The sequence below is a fragment of the Mustela erminea genome, chromosome 2, assembly GCF_009829155.1.
Source record: "Mustela erminea isolate mMusErm1 chromosome 2, mMusErm1.Pri, whole genome shotgun sequence".
Classification (NCBI taxonomy): Eukaryota; Metazoa; Chordata; class Mammalia; order Carnivora; family Mustelidae; genus Mustela; species Mustela erminea.
In genome coordinates this window covers 100,712,322-100,736,062 of record NC_045615.1, presented here as the reverse complement: position 1 = coordinate 100,736,062, position 23,741 = coordinate 100,712,322, and the positions used below count along the sequence as shown (strand labels likewise).

At 52.6% G+C, this 23,741-nt stretch overlaps 1 protein-coding gene and 1 pseudogene across 5 annotated transcripts in view; both read left to right on the top strand.

Moving 5' to 3' along the window:
- Positions 1-23,741, top strand: part of SORCS2 (sortilin related VPS10 domain containing receptor 2) — a 424,965-nt gene that overhangs the window by 274,432 nt on the left and 126,792 nt on the right. The gene's annotated exons all lie outside the window — the stretch shown is intronic.
- LOC116584097 lies at positions 19,842-22,491 on the top strand (annotated as a pseudogene).

The following is a 23,741-nucleotide window of genomic DNA, read 5'->3' as shown; positions in this document are numbered from 1 at the left end:
TGAGTGGGGAGCCTGGTTGAGGGGCCAGGCTACACCCACTCCTGTGGCCCTTGTCAGCTAGAGCCTGGGACAGATGACGTCTCCCTGAGGGGATGTGGAAGTAGGAAGAGAGGGGGCCTTGCTCCTAGACACTGTGCAAAGGCAGAGGGCACAGGCCCAGTGCTACCTGGTAGGAAATCTGTACAAAGTCTTGTTCTCACAAGAAGACTCAAGATATGATCCAAAATAGGCAGTCAACTAGGCTCTAGAATTTGCTGTCTCTCTGTCCATCCATCCATCCTTCCATCCATCCATCCATCCATCTATCCATCCATCTATCCTTCCATCCATCCATCCATCCATCCTTCCATCCATCCATCCATCCACCCACCCATCCATCTGTCCTCTCTTCGTTCCTTCCATCCACCCTTTCTCCCACTTCATCTGTGCCAGGCACACCACTGGGGCACCCTCTGGTCTGTGGGGAGACAAGTGTACAAACTTCACAAACAAGGAGGGCAGTTTTCACAATGCACATGCCTCCTGTGGGGACACAGAGGGGTCTGCGGGGGGGGGGGCAGGTTAGTCCACCTTGTCTGTTGGGAAAGTGATTGGATAACAGGCTTCCCAGGTAAAGGACAGCTCATCAGGAGTATGAAGGATCCATGGGAGGTGGTACTCAGTATCCCCTGGCGAGGTGTGATGCTCGGCGTGGGTCTGGCTCCGTTTGGCGGGGAGAACCAGGAGCAGAGAACAGTCTGGCATGAATTTACCAATTGTTCATACATAAGGAACTTGGTGCTTCTGAAGTACTAGCAGGGACTTGAAACTGTTTATTAAACGTCTCATTTACATCCTTAAAGCCATTCATTTGTCTAGTTCAACCAACCAACCAATGAACCAATCACTCATTAATCAAACCTTCTTCCTAGAAGGTGCCTGAGGCCATTCCATCTTCCTCTTAAAAGGATCTTAGAACCGTTGCCCCATTGCCGGGGTGGGGGAGGGAGACGCAGTTCAAATTGTTCCTATCTCTGAGCCTCAATCACTTCATCTGTGAACTGGGGTTGCTGACACTCTGGTGAATTCTGGCTCCCAGTGACAAAGCTAAGGAAAGGCTGTGAAGACCGTCTGCTTTACAGGCATTGCGAGGATTCATTGCTCTGTATCACACTTATTAAGTAGATGGAGATTAATCACCGAGCATGGAGACTGTGAATTGGATTAACTGCTCTGGGCTAGAATCTATTATCATAAGGATAATCATTTGTTCATTCAATGAATATTTACCAAGTGCTTTTCCTATGTCAAGCACCTTTAAAAAGGGTCTGTCCTCCTTTGTGGGAGCCATTGGAAGCATTTTGATTTCCAGATGTCTCTGGGGACTGCACCCAGGGCATGCACGGCAGATCCCCTGCAGGACCTGGTGGTGGGGGTTGAGACGGCCCACATGATCCCTCCTCCTCCCCGCTGCCTTGCAGTAACCTCACTGGGGAAGGGATGTTGCCGGGAGCACAGAGGCTGGAATCCATGTGAAGAGTGGCCGCTGTCTGCCTCAGTCAAGGCTGTAAGTGCTTTGTATCCGTTAACACCTTTCACAACACAGCACCCATTTTGCAGATGAGGAAAATTAGGCTCACATTTTCCCATAGACTTGAAGCAGCTAAGAAACGGAGCCAGAAACAGCCAGATCAGTGGCACAGCAAAGCCTGTGAGGTCTCCTGAGTGCAGATACACTCAGGAACATGTAGGTTCCAGCATGTGCCCTCCTTCCAGCCATCCTTCTACCCCGTGCCTCCACCCCTGCAGCGTTGGGTGTTAGGGAAGGAAGGGAGCTCCTCGCCATGTCCCCAGGGCTGTCCTGGGTGCTGCGATCCCTCTCTTTTAATGGCCAAGGTGACAGAAAAACTTAAACAGGATGAGCAAACAAGTGTGTTTGGGAAACATTTCTTTAGACCGGACTCTTTCCACCATGACATTACAGACATTCGGGCTGGATTCTGGGCTGTGGGGGAGTGGGCTTGTTAGCAGCATCCCCACTGGATGCCAGTGGCACCTCTCCCCCCACTTGTGATAACCAAAAATATGTCCAAACATTGCCAATGTCCTGGGGAGCAAAGCCCACCCCCAGTTAGAACCAGCGCTGAGGGAGCCCTAGGGGCATTGTCCCCTCCTAATCAAAAGGGGAAGGATCTTCTGAGAGCCACAGGGACATCCCAGCTACCTGGACCTGGCGCTGTGACCTGGGGCATTTGACAATGCGACCAGCATGAGTGAACGCAAAGGCAGCGTCTATCCTGGGCCGGGCAGCTTTGGGTCTGGCCCAGGAGGCTGGCTTGCACACCTGCTCAGAGCCCTCAGCTGGAAGCCTGTGCTGGGGCCTCTGGCTTCCCCCCTGAGCCCACCCCCTGGTGTCCCTGGGGTGGCTGTCCTTGCCCCTTCACTTGTCCTAATCCCAAAGGCCCTTTCCATGTTCGTCTGACCCTACTCTGCCTACAGCAGCCCCAGGCCACCAAATGTCACTCCTCCTCACTCCTAATGTCAGTTTTCCTGGGAAGTCTGGAAAGGAAAACTGGAAGTCTGTAAGTCAGTTTTCCTGGGAAGTCCTCTGTGCATTTTGAACCACATCTCCCTCTGTGTCTTGATTTTCCAGTAGGGTCATGGGGAAGGGGGTCTCTGGGCTGCTCTGCTTTCAGCCCTCACTGTCCCAGGCAGGTGTTCCCTCTGTCTGGAAGGGGCTCTTCCCTTCTCCCTTTGCTGAACTCTGCTCTGCCCTCAAAGCACAGCTTGTATGACACTCTCCAGGCGGGCTTGTGGTCCCTGTGCCTGCCTAACACCCCACCCCAGGCTCCTGTGCTTTTTGTTCAGGACCCCTCCTGCAGCCCTGCGAGTACCCCACAGATCTGGCTGGGCCTGGTTCCTCTCTGGTCTCGCTGAGATATTCAGGGCCTGGCCTGCTTCTGGAGCTGGACTTAGGTGATGTCATGCTGCCCATGGTCTGGGGGACACCCTACACCACTCTCCTGCCCTGTGGTGATGTGGGCACCACGAGAGGGACAGACAGAGGACAGGGCACACCCAGAAGATGCTCGAGCCCTCACAGTGGAGGACCCACCATGCAGGACTTCCTGATGGCCAGGCCCCAAGTGGTGGTGCGGGCACTCTTGGACAGGCAGAGGCCCTGAGGAAATCATCAGCAGAAGCCCCCAAATGGGGTGATCACTCCCCTTCCTGGAGTTGAGGGGTTGCAGGGAGTGGCACAGAATTTTGAGGTCCTGGGTTCAAACCCACTGTGCAATCTTGGACAGTTTCTGTCCCTCCCTGGGCCTCAGTGTCCTCATATATGAGGTTGCCAGTAGTACCCCCCCTTCAGCTGGTCATAGGGGATGGGGGGGGTACACCACAGGGCTCAGCAGAACAGCTCGTACCCCATGCCCACTCCTGAATCTCCATCACCAGCACCGATCAGGGGGTCCATCCCACGGCTGTGCTGGGGAGGGCCAGGAGCAGATGTATGGAGGCAGGACTTAATTCCCAAACATTCTATTTGGGAAGCAGGTACAAGCCCACCTGGAACTGTCCTTTAGATAGATGTTGGTGATGAGCCTGTTGGACCCCAGGCAAGGAGGCTGATGTGGAGGCTGTGGCCGGAATTCCCGGGCCGAGCAAGTCTGACAAATGCTCCCACCCTTGCAGCTCTGAGCAGGAGAAATGCCGGCGGCCCAGCCACTAGACTGGCTTGTAATTACCTTCATTGATCTGTTTGTTCTGTTTCACTCATCCCTGTCCGTGATGGCCGGGGCTGGGGCGCTTCAAAACCTGTCCAGGGTTTGGCAGTCTGTATTTACTCCCCTCGTGGAAGGAGCCGCCAAGAACACACCACATTCAGGGAGTGGGGGTGGAGAAGGTGATGGATTGATTTTTCTCCTGAAAGGTAATTTCTGGGAAATTCTTTGCCTGGAGGCAGGGTGGTGGGTGGGGAGACAGAAGAAAGACTCTGCTGTTGTCAGATGGCACTGTCTCCTCTCCCTGGTGGCCTGGCTGGGCGACTGCGCCTCCCAGCTTTCAGCCCCCCGGGGTGCTTTTTCCCTGGGCCATCGGGAAGAGTGGCAGAGAGAATGCAGGGACAGGGCACCCCCCACCCTGACCCTGTCCTGGGCACAGCCAGGTGCAAAGGAGGGTGAGGAAGCCACAGGGGCTCTGGGCACATGCCACCTGGCTGTGGTGGCCGCTGCAAGCCCAAGACCCTCCCCGTCACTTCCTCACACCTGCTGCAGAGCTGAGAAGTACATGCAGGTGTCACTCTTCTTTGGAACTTAGTCCTTTTAGGATTGCATAACGGAGTCCGTTAGCATGTTGATAACATTGCTAATTTCCGAGAGGTAAACCCTATTTCCCCACCCACTGGGGCTGGTGTGCTGTTTTGATCAGTCCAGAAATTGAGGTTTACCAAGCAAGACGCAAATGGAGAATTCTAGTTAGTGGCTTCAAAAAGCGAGACCAGGTTAGCTCTGGGGATGCTAATTAATGGGCAGCAGCAGTGGCAGTGAAAAGGGGGGGAGGTACCTAGACCTGAACACAGATTCTTTCTGTGCCTGGCCGCCTTCCCTACCCACCCCACGAGCCATTTGGATGTCACCTCATCCCCAAAGCGTTCCCAGATGGCCTCAGGCCATTCCCAGCAGCATCTCCCACCCAGCCCAGGGGTCTCCCGAACGCAGGTGTCCAGGAACACCTCCTCTGGGCTCCCACGGCAGCTTCTCCCTGGGGGGCCTGGGGTCAAAATGTGGGCCACATGCCACTTTGTGCAAACCCACCCTGTTTTTGATACGGTCACATGGGGCCACCGGGGCCTGGAGTAGGAGCATCCCATGAATCTAAGGCCAGGCAGGTCCCCAGCCCAGGTAGGATCCCAGGACTAAACCACACAGAGAGAGCTTTTGGAATTAGGTCCATTCATGCATTCACTCATTCCTCCAACAACTACTTCTGGACTTTACTGATCTGCACAAGGCACTGTGGTAGGTCCTATGACTTCACCCCTAGCCCAAGGAATTGACAACCCAGGGTTGGAGGAGACATCGAGGGAATGATCACTTGATTAATTATATATAACTATGGATTCTAATTAATTATTACCAACTGTTCTTTGTTCTTGGTTACTGCTATGATGGTGTTGAAGAGGAGGTCACACTGTCCGGGCAAAGTTTCCGGGGTGGGGGAGGTGGGGATGAGTTTTCCCACCTCTTCCAGCTTTTGGTGGTGTCAGCAAACCTTGGCTTGTGGCCCCATCTCTCCAGGCCCTGCCTCAGTCCTCACATGGCTTTCTCCTCTGTGCATGGCTGGGTCCAAATTTACCTGTTGCTCTAAGGACACAGCAATGATAAGGGTCACCCTGTTCCAGTGTGATCACATCTCCACCGGTCATGTCGGCAAAGACCCTGTTTCCAAATAAGATCACATCGTGAGGCTGCAGAAAGGATGTGAATTTTAGGGGGCACGGCCTAACTCAAGACACAGTCCTTTCAAAATATGAAAAAGAATTCGTAGTTACCCAGCCAACACAGACCAGGGCAAGGTCCAGCCTGCAAGTGGCAGTTTGCCAGGATCTGGTCTAGACAAACAGGATGCCGTGGATGGGAGCCCTTCCTTCTGCACAGGTGTGGGGGCGGGGGTTGAGGGATGAGACTACAGGATAGGGAGGAGAGAGAGGGAGGTGGGGACCAAGGCAGGGCAGGCTTGGACGAGCAGGGCTCCTTCTCCTTTCTCTATTCAGCGATGAAGCAAGTAGTTTCTGCGTCCTGTAGGTCAGAACTTCCTTCCCTTCCTACTAGATGGGCAATCCTTCCGATGGTGGAGAAGCACGCACCCCAGAACCCCAGTGTTTGGAGGGGAGACCGACGTCCTCTGCCTCTTCTTACATAGTCCCACTAACCGAGGGCTCACTGCCTTGGATGTAGAGCTTGGCTGTGGAGTTCTAGCTAATGCAGAGAACACTTATTCCCTCTCCCTGCACAAACACGACCCCAGAGATCAACACTGCTTGTTTACCTCTGTGCACATACGTGTCCTAGACCCCCAAACATTCCAGTCATTTATGTAACTTTGTGACTACAGAAGGCTCCACTGCTTTTGACTATCGCTAAGCTACACAAAGTGGGAACAATTTGTCTAAAATGTAAACAACCTAATTTCGGTGAAATGGCACTTGTTAGAAATTACTTTATGAAACATAAAATGTCAGGTTAATTTATTCCATAACATGTTTCTCTGGCTTTTTTCCCCAAGCTGGGTGTTTCTTTTTGCCTTAGCACAAAGTAACCAGCCACAGAGAGCTCGTAGGCTGCTTGTTGGTGGGGGACAAGAGATCCTTGTCCCTAGGTTCTCGGAGACCTTGGTGGCTGGGCTGTGTCCGACTGTGGTGTGGGCTGTGGGGCTGCAGGCTAGGCCTCTGTCTCTGCCCCTGGAGTGTCCAGCTGCGGCCGGGGTGCAGGCTAGTCTCACACCTGAGGCCATTTGTCCCCCTGGGAGACTGAGATTATTCTGTCCCCTGCTCTGGGTGACTCGAGCCCGAACGGAGATGACAGCATGTAAAATCTCGAGATGTGGTTGCTTAAACAGAGTTGGTGCTCAGCAAAGGCTCTCCTTAAATGCTTTTGGTTTGGCGTTAGCAGATGATTGATTAACCTTCTAATGGTAGGAACAATGATTTCTTTTCATTGCTGGGCCTGGGGGATGTGGAGCTGTCTTCAGCATGAAGGGGGCCCTCAGTAAGCACCTGGTGAATGAGCAGAGCACTGTGAGAAAACCAGGGCCATTGCGATCAGACCAGCTCTGTGCTGCATCTCAGGCGGGGCTCCCACAGGAGCCCAGGAGGGGAGCAAGGCCAGCCAGTTCCTCCTCGGAAAGCCCCACCCCTTCTTTCCCCACCTGCCTCAGAGCTGACACCCATGACCGTGAGCTGGTACCGTGCACAGGGCCCCCGTAGGGTCCTCCTGAGGAGGAGTGCCTGTGTTGTCTCTCCCTGGGACATGTGTGTCCCCATGCTCAGAGCAGGAAGCCGAGGCTCAGACAGCGAAGTCCACTCAAGGGGACTCATTGGGTCCATGGAGGTCAGACTCGAAAAGGCCTTGTTGGTCCCCAAGAGAAGTGGGGACATCTTGAAACAGCAGCTCTGCGAGGGCTCCTGTCAGTGGTTGGGCGTGGGGGCAGAGCCGCCACTGGTGTCTGCGTGTCCTTGCCAGCAACCGCCTCTCACAGCTCCCAGCCACTGTGGCGGGGGGGGGGGGGGGTGTCCTCCTCTGGCTGCCTTTTGGTCACAGAGGATGCCCAAGACCAGCCCGGGACTCCTCCATCACATCCTCCAGGAAGCCTCTAGCTGCCAGAGCTCTTGGGACCTTGAGGCCCGCCGTCCGTCTGCCAGGCTGCCTACCCAGTTCTATCCCTCGAGGAGAGTGTCAGCCCTTCCCAGGGGAGGCGGGCGGGAGAGTGCTCGGTGTACCCGTAGACGAGCAAACATCTTTGTGCTCTGTTGTATTCCAAGGTACCCCGCTCCTGCCCGTCTGCACACAGCAGAGCTCCAGAACGCTTCCTTGGCAGTGAATGAACAAGACAGGAGGGGGAAGGGCGCGCTGGGAGGGAGGACAGGATGGAAGGAAGGGGGCAGACTTGGCCTGGGGTCCTGGAGTCCTGGGGTCCTGGGGTTGCCCTCGGCCGGAAGTCCAAGACTGACATATCCGCAGATGTTCCCCTTTGAAGCTATAGGGGAAGATCCTTCCCAGCGTCTCCCCCAGCTTCTGGGCTTTGCCGTTGTCCTTGGCGCTCCCTGCCTTATAGACAGTCCCCCGTCTCCGCCTTTGCCTCCCATGGTGATCTCCATGTGTGTCCGTGTCATCATGTCCCCTTTTCATAGGGACACCTGTCCTGTTGAATCCGTACCCACCCCTAATGACCCACTTTAGCCTGATCACTTCCACAAAGACTCTGTCCGCATCAGGTTGCATTTGAGGTAGTCGGGGTTCGGACTGCCTGTGAATTTGGGCCCCTGACGTGTGGAGCCGTTGCCACCACTGGCGGCTCTTGCTCCGTGTCTGAGGGCCCCGGGGGACCTCGGAGAGAATTGGAAGCCTTGTCTGAGTGCTCGGGAGGAGTGACTGCTACCCTGCCTTCATCCCAGACCTGTCCCCGTGGAGCAGACCCCACGAAGCTCTTTGTAGAAGGGAGCCTCATAACACAGTCCCTGTCACAGTGAGTATTACAGGTACTGGATTCCAGAGATAGAGAAGCAAAGTCCCAACAGTGAAGAGGTAACACCCCAATTTCCAGGCAGCCGTCTGGTCTGTTCAGGGCAGGTGCCTCCTGCTTGCCTTCCTGGCATCCACGGGCTCGTGTGACTCTGAACTTCATCACAGAGGCTGAGCTATGGCAGGGCCCTTGGCTTCTGAAGTCAGTCTCCCCTCTGGTGCGCCTCCTTCCCTCGCTGGGATGGCTTGCTTGTTAGCAGCCAGGAGCTGACAGGGAGAGGGAGCAGGGCTGCCGGCAGCTCTGGATTCTGCGGGGACGCCCACGTACTCTGTGCATTTGTTTCCCCAGACTGAAGATCGATGAGACATGATTTTAAAAATAAATAACTGATTCTGAAGAAGAACTGTTTTGTTTTATTTATTTTTGAGATCGAGCGCATGCACATCTGAGTGGGGGGAGGGGCGGAGAGCGAGAGAAAATCTCAAGCAGGCTCCCCGCTGAGTGCAGAGTCTGACGCGGGGCTCAACCTCACGACCCCGAGATCATGACCTGAGCCGAATTCAAGCGTTAGTCGCTCACCGACGGAGCCACCCAGACGCCCAGAAGAACTCTCTTAAAACAGTTTCCTGGACTGCCCTGGATGGGACCTGCCTCTCTCTCGTCTGGAGCTAACAGACAGGGGAGAGGCTCGCCCTGCCCTTGGGGTGCAGGCTGTGGGCTGCGTCTCATCAGGGGGCGGTGGTGGTGGTGAGGGATGATGATGATGATGAAGATGATGGTTGGTTCATGACACCACGAGGGGTCATTTCTCCCCTGGGAAGTCTGGGGGCTATCGCTGTCCGCCGTCCATCCTGAGTGAGGCACTCCGTTCTTTGCTCCACTGGTTGGGAGGTGACAAGCCCATGTCGCTCAGTGAGGGGGCTACAGCCAGTCACACAGGAGACTGGGAGCTAGGGGCACGCGGGGGTTTGGTGGGTGCTAACTTCTCCACCACAGTCATCTTGAAAAACACATATAGCCTTCTCCTCTATTCGGGCACGGATCTGCTCACTTCAACACCCACATTTATCTCTTAAGTGTATTCTTTCTTAGAGTTCTACATTTTGTAGCCATTTTAGATTTACAGAAAAATTGCAAAAATAGTGAAAAGGGCCCCTGCATATCTCCCGCCCAGTTCGCTAATTTGGGACCTTGGGACCTTGGACCTGATGCATTATGACTGTCTATACTCTGTTCTGTATTCGGATTTCCTCCATATTTCCTCAGTGGCCACATTCTGTCCCAGGACCGCATGCAGAATGTCCCAGGACACTTAGCGGTCACGTGTCCCAAGGCTCCCCCACAGTGCTGCGGTCCTCGGACTTTTCTACCTGTCGATGACCTTGACACAGCTGAAGAGTGCACATCAGGTGTTTTTTAAGAGGGTTTCTCAGAATTTGTCTGATGTTTTCCCTGTGATTAAACCGAGGTTGTGGTTTTGGGGAGAGGAAGACCACAGTGGTGAAGTGCTCTCCTTGTCACGTCATTTGTGAATGTGACCTGTCACCGTGGCATTGACCTTGGTCTCCTGGCCGAGGTGGTGTTTGTCAGGGGTCTCGACTGTAAGGTTCTCCTTTGCACACTCTGCTCTGTGGTGGGAAGTCATCGGGGCAGCTCCCAACTTAGGGACTGGGGAGTTGTGGCCCCCTTCCTGGAGGGCAGGGTGTCCACACCAAGTACTGAGAATTCTTCTTCACAAGGGGTTTATGGCATCCCCTGCCCTCCATGTATTTATTTATTCCATTGTTTCTTTGCATGGGGATGGATGCATGAATGTTTATGTTATGCTTTGGGTTAAAATCCAGTCCTTCTGTATTTACTGTTTGGCTCAGATGGGTCTAGCATTGGCCCCTGGGAGCTCATTCAGTTGGCTCCTGTCCTGTGGGCACACTCCCAGCATTGTGATTTTTGTTTTGTTTTTAGCACTTCCTCACTTTCTGGTGATGCACCGGGCTCACTGTCCACGTTCCCCATCTAGTCCCAGAATCGGCTCCTTCCCCGCTGAGCCTTGGCTGCTCTGTTAAAGGCTAACCGTAGAAGCCAAGGTCAGAGTGTCCTCACCCCCAGCACGGGCTCCCAGACCTCCGCAGCTCACGGGGCCCCCAGTGTCTCTGTGAATTTTGCACCACAAAACAAAGTATACAAGGTCTATTTATTCAGTAGTCAGGTCCACACAACCTAGTAAGTGCGTATGTCCTGACAACATCACAGTCATCTTGAAAAACACATATAGCCTGAAGGAGTTGATTTCTGTTTCGTTCCTCACCATGACTTGTTGATGGGAGCGCACACATCCGTCAGACTCTCTGCTCCTTCTGGAACCCTGGGGTCACAGCCCCGTCACACGTCAACACCCTCCTCTCCTCCTCCACACCCTCCTCTGCTCTTCCTTCTTGTCACAACACCTGCCAGAAACCCGACTTGGCAAAGGGAGGGTGTCATCGAAAGGAATATGGCGTGATCTCATTTGGAAACTGGAAGTGGGTGCAGAATCCAGAAAATGTTGAACCTCACTGTGTTTTTCTCAAAAAAAAAAAAAAAAAGGCCACTGCATCCCTGTGAGCTTGCTACAGCACCCTCAGGTGCCTTGGCCCACAGTTTGGGAACCGTGGCACTGAATAGTAGCCGTCTGCTGCTGTGACAAGGTGGCAGGGGGGCACTGGGCCAGAGTGGCCAGGGTGGCTCATCTGTGCCCGCAGGGGTCAAGGAGCACACATCAGGAGTTGCAAACCTTTGCTCAGCACCTGTAGAATGCTCCCTGGGGGTCATAAGGGAATGGCTCTGAGCTCACCTGCCTCTTGGATCTGCGGGGACCGTGGCATCCCGCCATCCTGCCGGGGTCTTATGTCTATCGTCAGCATCTACATCTGTAGCCCTGTGGTGAGCCGAGGAGCCAAGGAGCCTGCCCAGCTCCCTGTATGTTCAAGGACAATGCTGTCCCCCTTTTTCCCACACCTGCCAGGTGGCACTGATGATGCAGAGGTAAAAGGTCAGGAGGCGTGTGTTCCAGGCTATATGCAGGCTCGGTGCGGTGCCCCATGCTGACTCCTTTGCACAAGACCCCAAGCATCCATCTGGGGGGGGGTACAGGCAAGGGCGCAGCTTTGCACAGCCTTTCAGGGTGTGCTCCCAGGGGCCGGGCTCACCGCTAGCCTGGGTGAAGGCCAGCCTTGGGGGATTCTCCGGTAGAAACAGTGGCTGGACAAAGAAACGTGGGGACTGGCCTCCCAGGGGCTTTCTGGCCTGAATTCTACCTGCCCACTTTCCAACTGGTATGACTCTCCCTTTTGAGGTTGGGGGAAGACATTCAGACTCCCCAGCCTATCTGCTTTCTTCATGTCATGCTTCCAGATCAAGCCCTGGGGTGACAGCAAAACCGGGGCCACTGAGGGAACTGAACAGCCACTGAAAGGGACCAGGAGCGGGCAAGGGGCAAGCTAGAGTCATCAGTTAGGGCTGGGCTTGGTCACTTTCTGACTGTAGGACCTTGGCCACAGGTCCTTCTGAGTCTCAGCTTGCTTCTCTGTGAAATGGGTAGCCGTGCGGCAGCACAGGGACTCACATGTGTGCCCATGGGGGCAAGTGGAGTGACAGCAAGCGTGGCACAGTACAGGTGCTGCCCACCCCCCATGTGGAGGACAAATGCCGCAGGGTGTGGATGGTGGGACACCCCGTGTCTCTGCTCTCAGAGGTGCCCAGGTGACTGGCAGGCTGAGCCCCTCCCTCTGCTGAGTGTGAGGCCAGAGCTTGGAGAACCCATGGGGTCTGGCTGTGTTTCATAAAGTATGCGTATTTTATACTGTCCACCCTGCAGACATCCCCCATGTGTGCACGTGTATGCAGACACAGTGTTCCATCCATCATGTGTGGACACGTGTGCTAGATATAATGGCCATTTGTAAGAGGCATGTGTCTTGCCCACACAACACGGTGCTCCTCCCTTTGTGGAATTTTAATGGCTCTTCAAGGCTTCTAACTTTCTCAAGCCCCGCCCCCACCAGACAAAGGGCTCTACTGTGCCCCCCGGGGTATGGCAGGGCAAGTATGGGATACAGGAGGAAGAGGGTCCTTTAAGTACTCTTGGCTCCATTAAGTGGCCCTTTCTGAGCCAGTGGATGGATGCGTCTGCGTTGGACCCTTCTGTTCCCCGCTTGACAGATACGACCTTTAAAGACAACCGGGGTGATCTGTTAGCAGGGGACAAGGTGCTTTGTCTCCAGGCCTGCTGGGAACAGACGAGGCCCCACAGCCCTATTCCCGCTGCTTCAGAGCATGAGAGCAAGGACCCCGAATCTGGCCCTGGCTCGGAATGCTAATTGCCTGGTCTAAAGTGTTATTGATAAAGGCGGCCAGAGAGAGCGGGTAATTCATTATTTAGGGCTTGGGATGTCCATGGACGGGATGGCAGTGAGTAATGGATTGGGAAACTGCCTGTTGGCTCTGGAGTCCCAATTTATGGGCCCATGAAGCAGCAGCCAGCAGAGCCCAGGGATGGCCAGGCCCCAAACGTGCGTCTCACCATGTGCGGGGGCCCTGGACACTCTCCGGGCACAGCAGGTGCATTCTGAGACTCGAGCCTTCACCAGCCACTGCTGGAGGCTGCTGGAGGGCCCTGCTTGTCACATCGATGCCCATGCGTGGTCCCCTCATCTGACACCCGCCCTCCTGTGCAGCCCAGGCGGCTCCACCAGAGAGCCCGTGGGCCCATCCATGTCCCCCCCATGTCTCTGTTTTCAGAGGGAAGCGAATTTATTTCCATAAGCCTCCGCCCCTCCGCCCTGTGGGTCAGCCACCCCTTTCTGAGGATCCAGAGGGAGGTGGAGGCCCCCCAGGGATGAAAGGGGTGGATTTAGCTCTCAGGCATCCGACTTGGCATGTCGGTTCCTGGCATGGACTTCGCCCTTTCCTCTGTGCCAGACCGCATCTGCCATGCCTTGGCACCAGACCTCTGGGTCTCCAGCTTTCTTCCAGAAGGGAGATTGTCATGGGTGTGGGAAGCCACACTCCATGCAGCATTCAAATATGGGCAGGACGGGGGCAGGGAGGGTGGCTGGGGGTGCGTGGCTCGGTGATCCAGAGACGAAATTCCTGACGGGTGTTATTCGGAGGAAGCAATTCAGCAAGCTTATCTCCCTGTGTGATGTGGTTGCGCTGCTGGGAGGAGGGAGAGCGTCCCTGGCTGCCAGCCACCCGCTTGTCTGTCCCGCATCAGCCCAGAGGGATTTCAGAGGCTGGGGGAGGGGGGCGGGGGGGGCATGGGGCACTGCTCTCCGTGGGAATCTGTGTTTGCAGATTGAATGGCCCCATCTTCCTGGCTGGAGCACGCTGTATTTATTAAAATAATGAAACCCTGGGAGCCTGGGTGGCTCAGTCTTTTGGGCATCTGCCTCTTGATTTCAGCTCAGGTCATGATGTCAGGGTCAGGAGATAGGGCCCTGCGTTCAGCTCTGTGCTCAGCAGTGAGTCTGCTTGGGATTCTCTCTCTCCCTCTGCCCTCCCAGACCCCCCACACATGTGTTCTCTCTCTCTCTCTCTCTCTCTCTCAAATAAAGATATCTTTAAAAAAATAAAAACTAAACTAAGCTAACAAATCCCAGAGGGCAACCCCCAGGCCCAGACGCCCCTTAATGCCAGTGTTTGTTCTAGAAGCTGACAGAACAGCAAAGAGCCTCTACATATTTGCTTGTTGGGTTTTTCGGCAGATGCTCTCCTTGCCTTGGGCTGGGGGCTGCAAACACAAAGAGAGGGCTCAGACGCAGCGCCAGTTTCAGGAGAGGCAGACAAGATGTCTTTGCTGGCTGGAGAAGCCTTGAAACTGGACCATGAAGCAGGAGACTTGCTCCTCCGGGAAGGAGGGGTCAGGCGGGGGCTAAAGGAAAGGCTTCCTCCGGCAGCCAGCTTGAAGAGACAGAGACACAGAAATGGGAAACCGAGCGGCAGGTCCAGGGCAAGCCTGTGCCGGGAGCCTCCGCTCTCCCCCGTGTTTGCTGATTGAGCACAGCTGGGCTCACCCCTCGACCAGTGAAGCCGGAGACACTGGGGGCCACCAGTGAGTCCAGTGTGATCTGGAAGGGGAGGAGGAAGTAATGGGGACCAGGAAGGGAGGGTCAGGGTGAGGAAGGGGAGGAGCCCCGTGCCAGCAGGACACACGAGGCAGGAAAGGACCCCTGAGGCAAGATGCTTCGAGCCTCACAGCTTTAAATCATGAACATTACTCAGTGTTAATAATGGTGATTATCATCAGTAATGGAAAGGGACAGATGTATCCTGTTAACAAGACCAGTTAGTTGGCTTCCTGGGACCCACCAGCCTCTGCGTGGGGATGGAAACCGCACGTAATTGCTCTTCAGAGAGAGAAGCAGTTTCTGGTCCTATTCACTGGGCGTGGGGAGAACGCACCGGGAGCCGCCCGCCCGCTCGCTGCTGGGGGACGCTGGGCAGCGCGTGAGTGCCATCGGGAGGGACTTGGCAGTGAGCATCTCCCGTGTTCACATCTGATGCCATGTCCCTCGGGGCTGGAAGCGCTGTGATGCTCCCCACCGTCCCCAAATCAACCACAGGCCCTTCAGCCTCAGAGCCTCGTCCTGCCCCCACCCTGCTCCCTGTCCTCGGGGCTCCTGACCTCCTAGGCCTGAGCAGGGAGGAGGGATGGGCAGCAGCCCTGTCCCTCTCCTTTCTTAGCTCCTCCCCATGCATCCTGATCTCTCAGAACCAGCTGCCTCCTCCAGGCAGTCCTCTGGGTCCAACCAGGCATGGAGTCCTTTAGGGGCCCTACACTCTTTCATGAGTGAACACAGTCTTTCATCTCTTGATGGGACGATGAGACTCGTTTCTGTGTCCTCCTCCAGCCCGTTTGCTCCCCGAGGGCAGGGCCTGCGTTGGTCCGGTTCACAGTTGGTGTCCATTGCTTGCCAGTGCCTGGAACCTACCTGGCTCCACACCTGTCTGCCCGGGGACCACAGACTGCACGGCAGAGGGGCCGGACATCTCTCTATCCCCCTGCACAGCAAACTCATGGAGAGGTGTTGTGTTTTTCATATTTTTAATTTTAATGGGCTCCAAAACATACTGAACCCCTTTAGAAGACTTCAAAATAAGCTAGAAGTTTTTGTTTCCCAGAATTTATGGTCTGCACATTTGAGAGATTTTGTAAGCGATGCACATTTCCTAACACTGGCGAGACTGCCAAACATCCATTTTCAGAGAACTCCCTCCAGAACCGATATCTCATTGGAAAGGAAGGGTTTTCTCACTTATTATTAAAGCAATTCTTGATCAGAGGGGACCAGTTGCATGTGTTGATTCTCTGTGAAAACATAAGCAGGGTAGCGTTCGAGTGATAACAGCCTGCCTTGGGTTCCACTTGGAACTTGTGCGTTTTGGTAAAAGAAAAAAGGCATAATTCATCTTCCAGCTCAGTGGCCCTTGAAAGCACCTTGCTTAGGAGACGCACCTGCAACGGGGTCCCGGGGGTCTCCATGGCCACGCCCCCTCTCGTGGTGGATGGCTTTTGTCTTTATAAGGCAGCCCCCCCAGGGACTCCCCTGGGTGGGTGAATGTCAACAGACCGGATTGCGGTGCAGCTGGGGGGCCCACGTCGGTCTCACAGCTGAGTGGGTGAAGCCACTTTGCGCCCCGTTTTTCAGATCAAATAGAAGCACGCGTTGAATTCCGCTAGTTACGTGTTGCATGTCACTGTCCCGCTCAGCGGCGAGGAACAAGGACAGAGGCAAGCCTAACACAGGGCAGCCACATGTGCTGAGCTGTGGCTCAGAGCCCTTAGCCTCTGCTGGGCTGCAGGTTCTCTGCCCCTTACAGTAACTCACGGCCCCTTATGGTAACTAACACACAGGGCGAATTGCAAACAGCGGCCCCGCCCTCAGGGCAGGGCTCTGCATGTGCACTACATCCCACCAACCTCCTGGCTTTTCCTGGGAGGCACCAGCCGTCCTCGTGCTGCCCCAGCCCGTCCACCCAAGGCCCTGAGTCCCAGAGACTCCCCGGGGCCTCCCTCCGTGGCCAAGCTGTCCAGACTGGCACTCCTCCTCTCCCCCAGGTCTTCTCTTTTCTCTTGCGGACTCTTCTTCAAAGCACCTGTCACCTGTGGAAGTCATTTTCCTTGTGTGCGAGCCCCAAGGGGCAGACTCTGTCCCATGTTCTGCCTCGGTGACAGGACACCCCTGTGCAGATCACCCCTTCTCCCCGTGGTGACCTTGATGACCTGCCTTACCGTCTGCAGAGGTGGGCTGGGACAGCATGAGCCAAGTGCATGTCTTCACTTAGAGGACAGTGAGGTCTTTAAGAGCGAGATGAAATTCGGCTCCCTGTACCCCACAGTTACTCCTCTCACAGTTCCCCCGATTTCAGACACATGCATGTCACACAGAACATCAGAGTGGGGCGGGGGGTGATGGGGCTGTTCTTGTTATAGGAAAGGGGGAGAGGGACAGGGAAGGGGGAGGGGGGAGGGGAAGAAGGGGAGCAGGAGGCAGGGAGGGAAGCTGGCCATTTGCAAAGGAAGCAGAGTATCCTTCTCTCCCAGGGCAGGACTTTTAAAGGTCAGTGTCAACCGCAGACCTTGTAGCTTCCTTGACTGAGTCCGTGGAGACGGCCACGTTGCTGTGAGAGGAGCAGCGTGCCACGGGCTGTCCTCAGCCGTGCTGTGAGCGAGTACAACGGTCCTCCAAGGCTTTCTCGTCCTCGGGCTCCTCTCATCTTACCATCATCTCCTTGCCCAGGGGAGGAACTGCCACCGACTGACCTGCCTGTAGACGGCTCTTCTCCTCCTGGGCCTATTGCCTTGGACATTCCAGAAGCTGTGGGTGCTGTGTGGTCGGAGCTTCAAGGGAAGGTGACAGTGAGACAGATGAGGGTTCCCAGGTGTGATGTCACACAGTAAAGGTCCGGGGGCTGGAGGCAGGATGCCATAGCAGGGGGCGGCCACAGGGGAGGGCGGCCATGGAGGAGGGTGGCTGCAGGGGAAGGCCGTGGTCCCTGGAGTCCGCCACAGTCACCCTCTTGTGAAATGAAGAGTCCGTGAGGAGATCTCATGCAGCTTTCCCCCTAAGTTCTAGGCTGGCTCAGTGCATAGAAATACCATGTGAGCACACACATAATTCCACAGTTTCTAAAAGCCATGCTCAAAAAAATTAAGGAGAAACAATGCAATTGCTTTCAATAGTATATTTTACTTAATGCATTAATATGTTGTAGGGGAGGAGAAATTTTCCTCTATAGATTTTTCTGACTGGTCTAAGATTTAAATTGATGTGAGACAGATTAACAGAAGAAAATCAAATTTAATTTTTACATTTGGGAGTCCCCCCACCCCCATACGTGAGAGGATCAAAGTTGGAAAGGAACAATATGGTGTGGGTCCCATCCTGAGCTAGGGGATGGGGTGGGGGCCTGGGGCTTCAAAGGGGAGGAGGGCAGTTAAGGGAGGGGCCAAAAGCTTCCCTGGAGCCTTCAGGGTCTGAATTGCCTTTGGCTGAAAATAGTCAGCACGCTAATTTGGTACGTGGTGGGGAGACCTGCTCTGAACTCCTGCTGAGCTTTTGAGATGTGAAAGAGGTTGTATGCTCCCAAAGCTGAGTGGGTGGATTGCTCCCTATCCTGTTAAGAGCCTTGGTCCTGAGAATGGGTCAGGCCAGTTAAGCTGATGTGACCGGTTTCATGAAATGGTCTTGTGGGTGAGCTCCTAAAGTTAGGCCTTGATCGTGCAAGCAACCGGGTAATTAATAAGAGGTATTTCTGGGGCGCTGGGGTGGCTCAGTGGGTTAAAGCCTCTGCCTTCGGCTTAGGTCATGATATCAGGGTCCTGGGATCGAGCCCCACATCAGACTCTCTGCTCAGCAGGGAACCTGCTTCCTCCTGTCTCTCTGCCTGCCTCTCTGTCTACTTGTGATCTCTGCCTGTCAAATAAATAAATAAATAAATCTTTAAAAAAAAAAAAGAGGTATTTCTATGGAAACTAGACACACACTGGTTAGCAGAGCAAGTTCCAAGCCCCATGTCTGAGTGCCATCGGTGGGATTTCTGGGCGTCAGGCTCAAAGCACCTGCACGCGGAGAGAGGGCAGGCGGCGGCAGTCTGGTACAGCATCATGGTTTGCTGTTTGCTGATTCCTGGAGGTCCCTCTGCGGGGCCCACGCAGCCGCAGGCAGGGGGTCTGTCTGACCAGGGCTTTTGCAATGATTCCTCTCAAGCTTGCATCAGGCTGCCTGGTGTGCAGGGCCTCGTGGGGAAGGGACAGCTCTTGTTCTTGGGGACTCCAAGTCAAAAGGATGGGAGAGGATCGGAAATGTTGGTTTGGAGAGTCATAAGCAGGTATTTGAGGACATCGGAAGAATTCAGGATCTCATCCAGTTTAGGAGCAAATAGCAACTCCTGAAAGATCATTCGTCAGATCTAGAATCATCTACTGCCCAACAGCTTATGTCGGGGAGACATAATTTTTCTCTGTAAAAACACCCTCCTGGGGCGCCTGGGTGGCTCAGTGGGTTAAGCCGCTGCCTTCAGCTCAGGTCATGGTCTCAGGGTCCTGGGATCGGGTCTCATGTCGGGCTCTCTGCTCAGCAGGGAGCCTGCTTCCTCCTCTCTCTCTGCCTGCCTCTCTGCCTGCTTGTGATCTCTGTCAAATAAATAAATAAAATCTTTAAAAAAAATAAAATAAAATAAAACCACCCTCCTTTCCACCAAAGATAGCCAAATGAAGACTCATTTGTTTGCAAAATGAGTCTGGTTTCGGGCAGACTTGGCCTGACAACTTGCAGAAGTGGCCCGAGAATGGTCTTGGGCCACGTGGACTGCTTTTAAATCTGCTTGGCTGGAACTTTCCATAAGGAATCTTCAGACGGAACACTGAATGGCCTCTAGAGACAAAACCAAACTTTGATCTTGCACCAAGTGCACTTTTGGCGTTAAAGCTTGCTGACTTGATTAAGTCCATTCCAGTCTTAGCCAGTCCTGCCCATGCGTCAAATCCCCTTCCGAGGAGTCCTTTCCCACAAGCCTTCTACGACTTCCTTTTTTAACATTCAGACTCCGCTCTGTGTTTTCCCTTTTAAATCACCAGACTCAACTTTAGGACCAAACTACTTTCTTCTCCCTCAACCACCAAAAAAAAAATTCGTTTCCATTCCTCATCCCGTGTCTTACCGGAAGCCCCCATCTCAGTCTCTCTGCCCACGGAGATGTTTCCTTTATTGTTTCTGGTAGTTTATGTTCTTCGTCAGCAATTAATCTTTCTTTATTTTCTCTTATTTGGAATCAATCTGGGTCTTCAATGAATTTAACATCACTCAACGCTCAATAGCAAAGTTTGAAATTTCAGGTTATTACCAAAAAGATTTGGGGAGACTGGCTTAGAAAGGTGCGTCTGTTCATCTTACTTGTTCTTAACAATTGTGTTTTGATCCGTCCCGAAAACCTTACAAAGCATGAAACAGCTAAACTGCGATACTTATGTTGTCTTTCCTGCTGACAAGCCCTCTAATGGAGGTAACGGGAGCTGATTTTACTTCAGTGAAGGTAAGTAGCATAAAAGGATTATATTTAATGCTAAGGACTCTAAACCCATGCCGATATCATTACACCAGCATGCTTCAACCACCTTTCACGTGTTCGAGACCAATCCTGGAGCACGTGAACTTGAAGAACCCTTGGGTTTGTTTTGATAATTTCTGAGACTTTTGAAACAGCCAAGCCTGTAAGCTCGTGTCTCGAGACAGCTCTGTGAAGTTATTTTACAAATGAATTTTGGCAATTTCATCCAGACGTAGGAGAATTAGCACACACCCACGACACACAGGCATGGACACACATGAACAGGGCAGACAGAGGTCTTACGCTTTCTAATGTATTTGCTCATTTGCCCCTTCTCCAAAGACATCCTCTTTCCCTCTGTCTGTCTCTCTCTTCTGGTAAGAAATCTCTCCCTAACGTGTGTGTTTCAAAGAATGGCTCTTGGGTCCTAGAGGAGACATGGGTAGAAAATCTCTATCACAAAGGCACTAAGTTTCTCTAAGAAGGACTTGGGATTCCTAAGGACAATACTTAAAAGAGTTTTGATAAATAGGAAGGGTTTTAGGATTGGTAAAAAGGACACGTTAAACAACTCTGAATTATTTCTGAGGCTGTATTTCTAGTTTTGCAAAGATTTGTAAGGTAAGGACAGTTGCCTGCAATCCCTTAAGAAATCTCTTTGGTTACATCCCCTAAATGGCATCATAGGTTGATCTCCTCACCTAATTATCTTCAATTTGCTTCTTTTCCTTTGGGAATGTAGCTCTAATTTTAACTCAGGGGTGAAGGCCTTAAGAAATTCCAATCACATTCTGAATATCAGCTTCCAGTATGGCTAACTTTTAACTAAGGACCACTTAAAAATAAAAGTATTCTAGAGACCGTCTTTGGGGTGATCCGTGGTGGACATTTTGAGGACAGTTGACCCGCAGCCTGTGCACCCTGGTCCGTCCCCCATGGAAAACTGAGCGGGCCGTGTAGCTTTCTCCCTTTGTCTCATAACTGTGTCCACCAACAAGAATGCTAATTCACCAGCTGCCCGCCTTAGCAGATTCAAGTACAAGGGGAAAGACAGTATGGAAATGAGGCAGTGTCGAATGGAAGTTAATGTGGAGCTGATGAAAGCTAAGAAGGTTGACCAGATGCTGAAAAGGAGAAACGGAAGCTGATTCCCTGATAATGCTACCTCTGCACGGCAGGAAAACTTCCAACAACCCGGGCACCGTAAACTGGTCTGTTGATGCAACACCTTGGAAAGCCAGCTGCAGGCTACTCAAGCCGCCAGGAAACTGCTCTCTAGGGAATAACAGCCCCCTATAGATGCCATAATCTGGGCTGGTTTGATTCCAAAATGTGTGTCCTTCTTGGGCAGAACTGATGGAAGCCCCATTCAGTTTGAATCTGCTCGATGCTCACTACCGTTGCTTCTGGGACATCAGAACTGACCAAGGCTGCGGTAGATGGAGGTGCTGTCCCAGCATGCATTTCTCCGTTGGCATCTTCCCTTGCCCATGTCGTTGAACGAGCTGTGTGGGCTCTAGGAAACATTGTGGGGGGAGGGGTGGCTCAGCTTTTCAAGACTCGGTTATCTCCTTGCAGTTCCTGGCGTATCATCTTTATTTAGCATGTGGCTACTTATGTGACCTTACTTGGACACTTTCAAACCTTTGTCGGAGCAAGAATCCCACACCCCAGTGAGATGCTCTTGAGCTGATTCTTCCTACCTTAGTTCGTCCCCTGCATCACGATGATCTAGAAGTCTTGGCAGATACCTGCTGGGCCATTTCCTACCTTCCTGATGGTCCAAATGAACAGATTGAAATGGTTGTGAAAACAGGAGTTGTGCTCCAACTTGGGAAGCTTCTAGGAGCTACTGAATTGTCCATTGTGACTCCCGAGCTAAGAGCCATAGGAAATATTGTCCCTGGGACAGACAAACAGACTCAGGGGATCATAGATGCAGGAGCACTTGCTGTCTTCCCCAGCCTGCTAATGAACCCCAAAACTAATATTCAGAAGGAAGCTATGGGGACAATGTCAAACATCACAGCTGGTCACCAGGACCAGATGCCACAAGTAGTGAATTGTGGATTAGTCCCATTCCTCAGTGGTGTTCCCTCTAAGGCCGATTTTAAGACACAAAAGGAAGCTGTCTGGGCTGTGACCACCTACGCAAGTGGCGGGACAACTGAACATATTGTATACCTCATTCATCATGGCATAATAGAACCATTGATAAGCCCCTTGGAGGCCATTTCAAACATCTTTCCAGCTGCTGAGAAGCTAGGTGAGACCGAGAAATTTAGTATAATGATGGAAGAATGTGGAGGTTTGGACAAAATGGAAGCTCTACAAAACCATGAAAATGGGGGCGCCCAGGTGGCTAGGGGTTAAAGCCTCTGCCTTTGGCTCAGGTCATGATCCCAGGGTCCTGGGATTGAGCCCCGCAATCAATCGGGCTCTCTGCTCAGCAGGGAACCTGCTTCCTCCTCTCTCTCTCTGTCTGCCAAATAAATAAATAAAACCTTTAAAAAAAACCAAACAAACCATGAAAACAAGTCTGTGTACAAAGCTTCCTTAAACTTGATTGAGAAAGATTTCTCTGTAGAGGAAGAGGAAGTTCAGAAAATTGTGCCAGAAACTACCTCTGAAGGGTATTCATCCCAAGTTCAGGGTCGCCCTCCTGGGATCTTTAAGTTTTAGACTACAGCTGTGGCAGAAAGTTGTTTGTTGTGTACTCTGTTTGGCAGAAGTTTTTCTTCCTGTTCCTCTAATAAGAACTCTTTTTAAATGTGTTTTGTTATTGTAGCATTTTTTAAAAGATTTTATTTATTTGACAGAGAGAGAAAGAGATCACAAAGAGGCAGAGAGGCAGGCAGAGAGAGAGGGGGAAGCAGGCTTCCCGCTGAGCAGAGAGCCCAATGCGGGGCTCAATCCCAGGACCCTGCCACCCAGGCAGCCCTTACTGTAGCATTTTTTACAAGGAAATTCTACTTGACCTGTTCCAAATCCTATAAACAGTATGAAGTTCCTCCTTTCAGTGGGTTTCTTATTTCTGTGTGGAATCTCTTATCTTGTGGTGTCCTGTAGATAAAGATCAAATTCTGCCCTTTTCTTTTATATATATATATATAATATTCTAATATATATGTATATATTCTAAATAGCTTGCCAGTTTACAGATACTCAGTAAATATTCCGGCAGTGTTGAATAACCTCCCCCTCCTCTTGGGGTTTAAGAGGGGTCCCCAAAGAGGGTGCAAATGATACCATCTTCCCAAGATCCAGAATCACTCCCAAGTATCCCAAAGGAAGAGCCAGCAACCTACCTGTCCAAGGCAGACACAGCCCAAGCTAGGTTCTCTCAGGAGGCGAAGTGAGACCATCCACAGGGTCAAAGTTGTCCCTGGGAGCGAAAGGATCCGTAACCGATGGGACTGGATTTGGAAAGGAGGGGGCATCCTGAAATTTTATTTTCCTCTTCTGCGAGTTTCTGAGCAACACCTGGTCGTGTGTTAGAGAGCCTAGAAGAAATTCTGGTCACGTGTTTCCTCTTGGGACAAGGAGGGGGATTCGTGAGGGGCTATCCGTCTTTTTTCTTTTCTTTTCTTTTAGTTTCAGAGGTAGAGATCAGGGATTCATCAGTTGCATGGAACACCCAGTGCTCATTCCATCATGTGCCCTCCCTAATGCCCGTCACCCAATTACCCCATCTCCCCCTACCTCTCCTCCAGCAACCCTCAGTTGGTTCCCTAGAGTTAAGAGTCTCCTGTGGTTTGTCTCCCTCTCTGATTTTGTTTTATTTTATTCTTCTGTCCCTTCTTTTATTCCTCTGTCCCTTCCCCTATGATCCTCTGTTTCTTAACTTCCACATATGAGTGAAGTCTTACAGTATTTGTCTTTCTCTGATTGACTTATTTCACTTAGCATAATACCCTCTAGTTCCATCCACG